This window comes from Meles meles, chromosome 14, assembly GCF_922984935.1.
Source record: "Meles meles chromosome 14, mMelMel3.1 paternal haplotype, whole genome shotgun sequence".
Taxonomy (NCBI): domain Eukaryota; kingdom Metazoa; phylum Chordata; class Mammalia; order Carnivora; family Mustelidae; genus Meles; species Meles meles.
The window spans coordinates 74,601,781-74,614,071 of record NC_060079.1 but is presented as its reverse complement, the minus strand read 5'-3'; the positions used below and the strand labels follow the sequence as shown (position 1 = coordinate 74,614,071).

General features: G+C 51.1%; 1 protein-coding gene across 2 annotated transcripts in view; it reads right to left on the bottom strand.

Moving 5' to 3' along the window:
• The window catches only part of UBAC2 (UBA domain containing 2), a 172,685-nt gene that overhangs the window by 21,790 nt on the left and 138,604 nt on the right, over positions 1–12,291 (bottom strand). The window lies entirely within an intron of this gene.

Genomic DNA, 12,291 nt, shown 5'->3' with positions numbered 1-12,291 from the left:
GGCAGGCAGAGAGAGTGAGAGGGAAGCAGGCTCCCTTCAGAGCAGAGAGCCGGACGTGGGACTCGATCCCAGGACCCTGAGATCATGACCTGAGCCGAAGGCAGCGGCTTAAACCACTGAGCCACCCAGGCGCCTCTTAATTTTATTTATTTGACAGAGAGAGTGAGAGCGAGAGTGTGAGCACAAGCAGGGGAAGTAAGAGGGAGAAGCAGGCTCCCCACAGAGAAGGAGCCCGACATGGGGCTCTGGGATCATGACCTGAGCTGAAGGCAGATGCTTAATATGGGCTTGAACCGCGCAGATCCACTTACATACAACGTTCGGGTGAACACAGTACAGTTTACGGTATTGGTGAGCTGCCAGTCAGCAACAGGCTATTAGTAATTAAATTATGGGGGAGTCAAAAGCGATACATGGGTTTTTCACTGTGCTGGCGGTCAGCCCCCCTAATCCCCATGTGTTCCTGGTCAAGTGCATAGGAACAGGTAATTCACACAAGAGGGAAGCCTGAGTCAATACAGGGATTCGACTCACTGGGATTAGGAACTGCAAATTAAAACAGGAGTGGGTTACTTCTCACCCCCAAGACTGGCAGAAATAAAATGCCTAACAACACCAAGTATGGGGAAGCCGTGAAGGAAACGGAGGCTCGGATTGTCAGTGAGAGTGTAGCTCGGCACAGTTTGGACAGCAACGAGTCCAGACTGAGTAAAACTGAGGCTGGTCTATGACCCAGCAATTTCACTTCCAGGCAGCTACAGGTGCCTAAGGCGGCAGTTAGGAGGGTGTTCCATGAAGCACTGATTAGGATATTAAGTAAGAAAAGGTAAAAAAAGTTAACTGTCCTAGGGCGCCTGGGTGACTCCAGTGGGTTAAAGCCTCTGCCTTCTGCTCAGGTCATGATCCTGGGGTCCTGGGATGGAGCCCCGCATCGGGCTCTCTGCTCCGCGGGGAGCCTGCTTCCCTTCCTCTCTCTCTGTCTGCCTCTCTGCCTAACTTGTGATCTCTGTCTGTCAAATAAATAAATAAAATCTTAAAAAAAAAAAAAAAGTGTGCCGAAGTAGGGACATCAATTAATAAACGGTTCTGTCCTATGAAGGACTATTATATGAGCAGCTGGAATAAAGAACTAGACCTACCAAATAAATCTCCAAAACATAAAGCTGGATGAACACAGAAAGTCACAGGAGAATATGAATCTATAACGCCATTTACATAAATTTTAACAATACTCAGCACAACAGGATACTACTGAAACGATTTTATGGATATATACTGGTGGTGGTTTTGCCCCCTGGGGAGTATTTGAAAATGTCTAGAGGCACTTTTGGCAGGGTGTGGGGGGCAGGATGGCGGAGCTGCTGTGTGGAGTGAGCAGGGAAGCCGCTAGGCATCCTGCAAGGCGCAGGACAGACCCCACCACAAAGAACCGTCTGGCCCCAAATATCCACAGCCTCTAGGCTGAGGAACTCTAACGCGAAAACATGTGCTAAACATACAAACAGGCATAGGGTTAGGCCCCCACCCACCAGCTGCAGGCCAGTGGGAAAGGCAATGAACCTTTGGTTGAAACTGTAACATTTTATTTCTTTAAAGGGAGTGAGAGGGGGAAGAGCAGGCAAAGCAAAACCAAACCCCAATCCCTCTGCTCCTGTGATGGCAAAAAAGTGCTTAAAAAGCAGAAAGTTACAGGAGCTCTAGGCTCTAGGATGTTTTGACACTAACTTGCTCTTGATGCAGGTTAACTATGAGCCTCTACAAACAGGAAACGCTTCCTTTACTTTGTCTTCTTCAAAAGCAATAACCACATATTTAAAAGAGGAAAAAGGAAACAGCTTGCATTTTGATCAACCGTTTTTATGAAATATCTGTCATTAGTGGTAAAGAGATTCTTCAAATGAAATAAAATGTTATGAAAATTTAAAAAAGGACTGATTTTCCAGTTCAGAACTGTAAACATTCATAACATTTTATCTAGCGGATGCCCCATGGACTAGACCCCACCTCTAAAGGCTTTGGAGGGTTTCAGGGCAGGCTGACGAGGCAGCGTGTACACTGAGAAGTGTCTACACGGGCTAAACGCTTTGGCGGGTTTCAGGGCAGGCTGACGAGGCAGGGTGTACACTGAGAAGTGTCTACACCGGCTAAACGCTTTGGCGGATTTCAAGGCAGGCTGATGAGGCAGCGTGTACGCTGAGAAGAGTCTACATGGGCTAAACGCTTTGGCGGGTTTCAGGGCAGGCTGATGAGGCAACACATACGCTGAGAAGTGTCTACATGGGGAAACTGGGTCGCAGCAGCGCCCTAGTGGCTCTCTGTGGGCCACTCCCAAGGGAGGGTAGAAGCAAGGTGCGCGTGGAGCCCATTGTCTCAGGGGAAGGCAAGACATATGAAATGGAAAAAATCAGGAGGCAAGCTGGACTAGAATTCAGACGGGCGCCGAGCAGCATCAGCTAAAGGGCCCGGCAGGTGCAGAGTGGGCACCGAGCAGCGGAAGCACAGGGTTAAAGCTTCAGAGAGGACGGGGGCTTCACTGAATGTGAAAGGATGAGGAGATGGAGAGGAGAACCAGACACTTGTCAACCTGTTCAAAGAATAGGTTTATACCTGCTTCAAGGGACAAGGCAGGGAGCACTAAGGAGTCAGGAGACAGGCGGAGGCAGCTGAGGGACGGAGAGCAGTCTCTAGAGCTCTCCAGGTGACCTGGGTTCCCAGCCCAGCCACTTCCGTGTGACCTCCGGCCTTAGTCTGGGAGAAATTTCTCTGAGCCTGTTTTCTCTTCTATGAGAATAACACCACACTTACCTCATAAAGACATTATGGGAAATAAAGGAGTTAATACAGGGAAAGCATTTAAAACGGAGCCTGAAAATTTCTAAAAGCCCATTACATGTATTAGCTATCATCCCCACCTAATGTCTGCATTATGCCTTCCAGCGTTATTTCTTGTCTTGCCAACTCCACTGTGGGGCCCGCAGGGCTGTGACGGGGCGAGAACGGTGCTCCCCACGGACTCCCAAGGTGGCCAGCAGGGCTCGAGGCTCAGGGCAGCCTGCACTCGTTCCCCAGTCACGGAGCGAGATGCAGAACGATTACGGAGTGGACACTGTGAAGGTGATGGTTGAGAACAAGCCTCTCTGGAGGCACCATCCTCTTCTCTGCGAAGGGCCGGTCGCCGGAAACAGGCACGCTGGATCCCCAGGCTGCGGCGGCTGCAAGGCCTCCTCCGTGTGCGAGGCCTGAGCGTCACGCGGGCAGCAGGGCCCTCCGCTCTGCGCGGTCTGTGGCTGCCCGGGGACCCCGGCCGGGAGAGTCAGAGGGAGGGTGTGGGTTCAGCAGGGAGATGATAAGACTGCGTGGTGATGTCTGCCTGAGGTGCGGAGGAAATGAGGCGGCCCCCATGCTAGGAATTACTAACCCTCCAAAGACCAGGACTTTCCATCATTCTCCACGTCACGGCACACACAGGAGAAGACGTATCTGCACGACACTCTCGGAACAGACCACCAAAGCTGCCTGCAGCCAGCGGCCCTGTGGGCTGAGGGGATCCATATCGCAGCCCATCTGTGACCGTGACACGGTGGCTGGGAAGTTCTACCACAGAAAAGACCTGTTTTAGTAGCACTAGCTAATGTAAAGGCAGCATAATTATCTGGTGTCTACTAATGTAGCTGTTAGGACCTCAGGCAATGAAGCTAGGAAGAGAAGTTAGGTGGCCGCCTGCCTTCTAGAAGCTCACTTTGGTCTTCGAACCATTTGTTTTTCCCTTTTGCTTCTAGGGTTCCAATAACACCCTTTACTTGATTCAGAGGAACCACCTCAGCTCTCTGCTAGAAACGCCGGGGGCACTGGGCCTACGACCCCTCCCGGCTCCCCTCTCGTGGCCACCCACTTTCTCGGTCTTTCTAGCTCTTTGGTCATGCCTTCTCAGTGCCCCTCGCAGCTGTCTTCTCCTACTCCTATCCTTGAAATTCCAGCGCCCCTTGGGTTCTGTGTGGGTTATTCCTCTTCTTTTCCATGTCCTGTCCCCAGGTGCTCAGGCTTTCCTAGGGCTGTAGCCACCACGCATGTGGTGGAAACTCCGGAACCCCTAACCTCCCAGTGCTGCACTCCAGAGCTACACACCTGCCTCCCGGACACTCCCACTTGGATGTTCCAGAGATATCTAAGATGGAACATGTCTCAAACAACGTTCATCTTCCATCCCATGTCTCTGTGTCCCCAATCCTGGGGACTGATGTCAATACCCACCCACTTGCATAAGCCAGACCACTAGGCTCCGTCGACAGTAACTCCTCAGTGTCTGGGAATCTCTACCCACCTCTCTCCGTCGCACTCTCACTGCACTGTTTCAGGCCTGCATCGGGGTGCGGGGGCTTCACAGTGAGTTTCCTAAGACACAAATCTCACCAGGTCGCCCTTCTACTTCCCAGCCCTTCAGTGCCTCCCCACTGTCTTCCCATTAATCTTAAAGTATCTACTCATTAATAATAATCACAAACTCATCACTTGCTAATATAATATATTTTTACAAAAAAATAACAATGGCTTCAAAATGTATTTTCTAGAAGGGCTGATACATTCCTTAAGGGCACGAAAAAGAACCTGTTCAGGAGGAGATCTGCTGCGAATCTGTTAACAGTCTGACTTAACAGAAGATGGCTGGATTCTTGTATTTGCTTTTGTATTCAATTCTGTGGTATGTTACTTTGGCCTCTGAAGTATATAAAGAAAATCTGGCCTCAAACAGAATACACTTAGGAAGAAAAAAGCGAGTACACGAAGAGACTTCTCAAATAATTGTAGACCCGCTTCTTTGATGCCACTCAGCAAGTCCCCACAGCTCTTGGGGCACGGCTGGCATTTCTTGCCATGGTCGGCCAGCGCCCTGTTCACCACTCAACGGTCTTCCTCCACCTTCACACTCCAGACTCTTACCCAGGAGCCTGCTCTAATCCCCCAAACGCTCCTCTCCTACGCTCGGCTCTCGTGTCCTTTCCGAGGACGGCATTGCACTGTGCTGACTGGTGGGACTCCCACGGCGGCCGCAAGCCCCACGAGCGCTGAGACTAGCCTCGTCTGGGTCTGTGTGTGGGTCTCACATGCGCGTACTTAACGAATATTCCCTGAATGAATCAATGAACCGAGCAGACTGCGGGGTTAAGTTCTACGGGATTTTCATGAGCAAAGGCCTCATGGTTAGCTGTTAGAGGGGACTCGAGCAGGCTAGGAAGGAAGGTTTGGATGGAAGGGATGGGAGGGGCTCAAGCAAGGCACCTAAGAGAGCACAGCTCACGCGGATCCACTCGTGAAGGACAAGAGGCACGCTCTCGCCGGGACACAGGGGCCAGGAGGTACAGAGAACCACTGCTGGGAGACTTGGGTGCGCCTGCAAAGCCACACGTAAGCGGGTACTTGCCATTCCCCACACAAGCTGCAGCTCGCGGTGTAAGTAGGAATGAGCTTTGTTCCTTCGTCTATCTTCTGTGGGCTGTGCATGACACGGGGCCAGGCAAGGTGGGCTGTGACACACACAGGAACGACTCAGCGGAGATGACAAGCCAAAGCGGCATGTGAAACCAAGCGAGAGGCCGTGAAGACGCGGCCTGTGACTGTGGCTCAGGGAGGCCACCTAGGCGGACTCACAGCTGGTGCCACGTGCTACTCGTGCGGAGGGGAGATGGACCACAGGCCGCGGACATCGGGGAAAGCTTCCTGGCAAAACTCGGAAAGAAGAAAAACCACTTCCCACCCCCCGAAACACAGGCAAACTAGCAATCCATTCATCCCCTGGAGAAAAGATGGGAGGGTCGACAGCGAGGCACAGAATCAAGGAGCGGGGAAGCGGCGCTACACCCCTGCACCTGTCCCCTGCTACCATGTCCTTCTGGGCCGCAGGCAACAAGCGTCTTAGCAGGTGTTGGGAGAAAATAAGTTAGAGGGAGACTCAGTGAGCACTTGAACAAGATCCCAGGCTACTTTCGCAGCTCTGGGTTTCACTTTTTCTTTGTGGTTTATGCTACTGACCAGTTTTGGGGACTCAGACACTTCATTTCATACCCTTCTTCTCGGCAAAACTGAGAGCACTTTCCACAGCAATAAGATCAGGAGACAAAACACATGGTTTTGCTCGGTTTGGAGAGCCTCTGGCTCGGAAGGCAGGAATTCCCGCCAGTCCTGCTGCTCTTGGCCACGTCTCTTCTTCCGTTCTTGCTCTGGTGAGCAGAGCTCCAGAGGGTGCAGCCTCGCTCCATTCTAGTCTCGGGCTGGGAGGGCGAGGTCCAGGGGTGCTGGCCTAGGAACCGAGCTGGGGTGTCAGTGAGGGGAGGGGCACAGAGGGACCCGGAGAGGCTACCGTCAGGAGGCTTTGTGACAGCTTAGGACACAGCCCAGTGGCTGGATTGCGAGCCAGCGGGCGTGCTCCCCGAGTCTCATGTGTTCTATGTGGCGACATTTCCCTCGGGAGGCCCCAGGCTCCTACCACAGCCTCTCTTACTTCTCCTGAGACAAGGGTACAATTCTAACAAGTTAGTTTCTACTTTAGCTGCAAACGTAAGAGACGGATTCTTCTTTTGTGGCAACAGAGCACGGTCCCCGGTAAATTCTGCTGGGCAGGGGAAAGAAAGTCTGGAAAAGAGCAGCAGGACTGAGCCTCAGCTTTGCCGTTCACCCTGGTGGCAGGCTCTGCTGCCTGCCCTTCGGGGCGCGAGGACGAAGTGTGGTACTGGGAGCGCGTGCTGGGCCACACAGAGCATTTGCGTCCATCACTGTTTTGCAAAGGCTGGCTGACCGACCCCTCTCTCTGAATGGGGAAGTGAGCATCAAAGATGTCCCCAGCTTTCTGGGGTGGGGTGGTTTGGCTTCTGGTAGAGCAGGGGAACGCTCCGTCTCTTCTGCAGTCAAATGCTCTACCACTGAGCTATACCCCTGACTCCGTCTCTTCTGTGAGGAGGAGCTGCTGGTGAGGGGTGGTGTGAGGGAGACAACACGTGTCCCCAGACCCAGCCTTGGGCTGGGGACATTTGGTGGAGGAAGAGGACCTCTACCTCTTGTTTGAAAGCTTTTTTTCCTTAGTTTTATTTACATGCTCGTGACCACGGAACCCAAGTTACGGTAGGGACGGCACAGGGTAAGGACCTCAGCGCACCTTCCTTGAAAACAGGAATAAAAGCACTTTCGGTATGGAAATGACTGACTTCTGCATTCTATCTTTCGTTTTCCCCCTTCTTGGCCTGCCGAAGTTCTGGTCATTTTTTTCCTCCTTAACTTGAGCTCTCCACAAAAATTATTAAAAGCCAACATTAACATTAGTTCTGGTGCTTGTTACCGTAAGCGTTTTGAAAGAACAGGAGAAACTCGTCATTAAAAATAAGATTGGGGGGGCTGCTGGCTTAGTTTAGCACTGGACTCTTGATTTGGGCTCAGGTCATGATCTTGGGGTTGTGAGCTCGAGCTCCGCGTCAGGGCTCGTGCTGGGTGTGGAGCCTGCTTTAGGATTCTCTGTCTCTCCCTCTTCCCTCTCTAAAAAAAATAAATAAAATATGAGATTGGGTATTACTCAAGATTTCCCCTCTTTTTACCTCTCTCCCTGCAGAGAGGCCAACCATTTTCCCATCTTCAGTGATCACATCTTGCTCCCTTACCGTCCTTCAAGCAGCAGAGAGTGCTTGGGTGGGCACGACCTTCCCTTCTGATGTCTGGTTGGCATCCAGACAGCCTGGTGACTCCTGGACTCAGTCTCTCCTGTGCACATCAGACCCCGCCAAGTCTCAAGGACACTGAGCTTCCCTCCGAAGGGGGTGTGCCACTTTCTAAATCCTTGTTGTGCCACTCTGGAGCTTAAGCCAACAGCCTCTTGGATGACGTCAGTGCCACCAACGCCGTCCCTGCCCAATACGTGCAGCCCTGCGGGCGAGTGACGTCACTGCCACCAACGCCGTCCCTGCCCAATACGTGCAGCCCTGCGGGCGGGTGACGTCACTGCCACCAATGCCGTCCCTGCCCAATACGTGCAGCCCTGCAGATGAGTGACTTTGGTGCCACCAACACTGTCCCTGTTCAATATGCGCAGCTCTGCGGGCGAGGAACATCAGTGCCACCAACACTGTCCCTGTCCAGTATGCACAGCCCTGCAGGTGAGTGACGTCACTGCCACCAACGCTGCCCCTCTCTGATCCATATACCAGGTGAAACTTCCTCGTAAGTCCTTTCACAACACCCCTGCCCCCACGGAGAATTTATTGTCCTGTTACCAGACCCATTCTAAGTAATTTCTTCCTCTTCCGTGCATGTTCCTTCCACTCACTGTGTCTGTCAAAGTGTGCCTGTCCCTAAAATGCCTTCCCCTGTTCCCTCCGACTGTCCTCACTGTTTGCACGGGACCCAGCTCTTGTTCTGGACCTGTAATTGGTTTCTTTCTGACAATCCATCCTTACTGTGCTCTCGCTCCCTGCCGAACTTCTAGAGAACTCGGTCAAGCTGCTGACGTCAGAGCACACGGACAAGCAAGCCCAGGCTTCCCCGGGTGTAAGCGCGAAGCTGCTCTGGATGATCCGGAAAAACCAACTGTCAGCTGCCTCTTCCTACTCGATACACTGAAGAGTATCTTGACCCAAGCAGTTCTCTCTCAAAATGAGCCCAGCGGCCACCTGCCAGAGCCGCCGCGGGAGGCACGCTAGGGGACCGCCACTTCATCCTGTCCTTACTGCTCCTTGGTGCCGCCCCACTGGGCAGGGAGCTCTGTGAGCGTCTCGGGCAAGCGGGCCTCCTGGAACTGCAGAGTGGACGGTCTCCCAGTGGGGAAGGCAGATACAGACAAGGGAAGGGCTGTGCGGTGGCCACTCTCAGCCCCAAGCTCGGAGCCACGGACTGTGCGTGCCTCTCGCAGTGCCCCCTCCAACCCCCGCCCTGGAATCCAGGCTCAGCTGCATGCATCAGTCTCTGTCACTTTAAAAAGTGCGGTCTTTTAAAAATCACAGTATCACTAATCTGCATTATCGTCTCGGACAAGAGTCATTACTCACCGCTCTGGAAATTCCAGGGCTCCTCCTGTGTTATTCACAAAACCACATCTGTCAACCACAGAACCGGGCTGCAGGGTCTGAGCCTGGAGTGGGTTCCATGAAATTCAAGCCATCACAAGATGATCAGAAGGATTTTTCCTGAGAAACTCCTGGGTACTCCAATGGTCCTTCCTGAACTAGAATCATTTTCTGGTTTTGAAAACCCACAAGGATGGCTTTTTAGGGCACAGGAAAATTTAAAAAAATGATTATGAGGATGATTTTTCTAAAATACCCCTGTTTAACATTAGGTCTACTTTGGGGGCACATCTCTAAATTCATTTGTGGTTTTAAAAAGTGATTAGTAGGGGTGCCTGGGTGGCTTAGTGGGTTAAGCCTCTGCCTTCGGCTCAGGTCATGATCCCAGGGTCCTGGGATCGAGCCCCACATCAGGCTCTCTGCTCAGCAGGGAGCCTGCTTCCTCCTCTCTCTCTGCCTGCCTCTCTGCTTACTTGTGATCTCTGTCAAATAAATAAAATCTTTTTTAAAAAAGTGATTAGTAAGTGATAAGTTATGAAAAGGACTAGGACTGCTTATAACTTCTGTCTCTCCAAAATACTGACTGTGCCTTCATGAGACTGTCCCACACTCTTCCTTCTCATGAAGGCACCAAGGCAGAATGGAAAATAGAAATGATTTTCTTGAGGTCACTTAATGAGTCAGTCTTGGAGATGGATTAGAATTTAGATTGATCCTATCTTTCTCTTCTGAATTTTTGTCAAAAAGGTCAGTATGATCAACTAGCAAAGCACTAAAACCGTAAGAGTTTCTGCAAGGAGGTACAGATCGAGATAAACAGCTTGGCTTTAATTTCACTTGAAAACAGAGCTCTTGCACCTAATTTTCATTTAATTTGCAGATTTTTATCAACTAAGCACTAGTAACTTATTCCGCACCTGAGACTACACACTTCACACTCATAAAAGAAAAAAGTCATGAGAGAACTAGCGCTAACTGGTTAGAGATCGCTCTGTTGACAAGGCAGCACAGCAACTTGGCGAGAATGATTTTTAAATCAAATTGCTCCAAAAAGTGAAAGAGCAAGGCTAAAAAGGAAAAGTGCTGAGACGCGTGCCGCATGCCACGTGCCATCAAGGCTGCCTAGGCTCGTCCAGGCTGAGCACCTGCCCCTCTGCATTCAAGGTGGACTCCTTTGCTACACACAAGCACACACGTGAAGGTACAGGGATATCACTTGCAGGGCCCCCCTCGGAATGTACTTCCTGCACAAAGTACTCCTTAACCCCCAGTGGACAGGCTGGGCGCCTCTCCTGGCAGAGCGCGCCTGACATGCTACTCTAACTGTCTCGTTCTCCTCTCAGCTCAGGGAGAGGAAGGATCCTGCTGTGCAGTCTGTTCACTGTGCTGCTCCCCAGAGCCTGGCGGGACCCTAAATATATCTCGTGGAAAGTAACTGTTAATGGAAATTGTAGTGCTGCTGAGGCCAACAGGTGAGTAAGAAGCCCATCAGAGGCCTAGCCAGGGGAAGGGGCAATGCCAGAAAGTCACTGGGCGGGACAGCACATGCTGGCACAAAGGTCTACTAGTGGGTCCTGCCGTTTACACACATCGAGAATAACCACGCACACCGCAACATGGGTGAGTGGCCTGCAGGGGACCAGACTGCACACAGCTCCATTATGTGAACAGTCCAGGGCATGCAGATCTAGAAAGAACACATTAGTGACTGCCTAGGGCTAGGGGTCTGGGGAGACTGAGGAGTGAGTGCCACTGGGCACAGTTTCTTTCTGGGGTAATAAATTGAAAGTGCTGATGGTTACACAACTCTGTCTGTATATTAAAAATCACTGAGTTGTATACTTAACACACACATTGAGAACCTGTGAGCATTTTTAATACACTAAAAGTACTTTATTAAATTTTAAAAATACTTGACTGAGGATTGGAACACTCATGATTTGCAGGGCAGATATGACTCATAATAATGTATATGTTAGGTGTTACCTAACAACGGTCGCCGGGGTGGATAATAGAAACAATTTTCACAGCCACAAAATGTAACTAAGAGAGGGTGAGAGGATCCAGCCCGCTCGGTTCAACTGAACACTGCAAAAATAACTGAAATGCATCCGTAAATAATGGTGAGCGGCCGTAGGCGGCAACATCTTCTTTCCTGTGGGTCAAACAGACCGCTTACTACTGAACACAGAGCTGACTGTCATCTAGGAAACACTGGGAAGCCCAAAGAAGTGAAGAGGCAACAAAGAAATCAGCACCAACCGACTCCATTGCTTTCGTGACAAAACCCCCACTTGGCTCACACCAAGCACAGTGCACCCATAGAGGGCTTCATCGGACCTCTGCTTCCAAAGGAAATGGAGACTCTTACAGAAGAACCTTCTGGAAAGTTCAAACACCAAGTTTTCATCGTGGCGTTGAAGATGAAACAACAGAGAAAATGGGCACACAACTAACAGATGATCAGAACCCAGAGAGAATTAAGACTTCTGGGTAAAACTTCGCTTTGAAAGCTGCTGGCTACAGAATCTTCTAGAGCAGCAGGCCCGCAAAGTTCTTTTTTAGCAAAGAACAGGTAGTGAGTGTTTCAGACTTTGGAGACCAAGAGGCAAAACTGAAGATCCTCTGCGGGTACTCAGAGCAGCACTGACAACGCACAACCCAGTCTTCGCTTTGCGGCCACAGCCTACTGACCCTTGTTCTAGGGTTACAAGTGTTCCAGAGGAGTGACCATCAGGTTAGCTCCTAAATCAGAACTCTTCTCAAACACCGAGGGCCAGAAAACAGACTTCCAACGAGATCATAACAACTAATATTTATAGATCTTTCTGGAATATAAAGTAATTCCATATAAATTCTTTTATCCTCATGATAATGCTATTAGGTAGACTGTGTACAGATCTCCCTGTCAACACAGGGTTGATCCCTTCCCTGCAAATCCCTTGCTCCTTCACTTCCATTCTGCTGCTACTGTGAAGCGCCTGGGCGTCTTCCCTCACGACCGGCAGAGAGGGCCCCACGAGCCGAGAATGCGTGGAGACGCGCAGCAAATCCAACGTTCAAATGCTCACGCCTGTGGGGGTTTCAGGGCTGCCCCGGGGGTGCGACCACGCAGACGCCCTGCGAGGCCTGACTGTGGCCCTTTGCTCTCACTCCGTCAGGGAGCCCCGCCTCACCACATACCCTGAGAACACGCAGCCCTCGTCACCTCCCCACTGGCCTTCTTCCCCCCCTTTTCCACTCATCACTC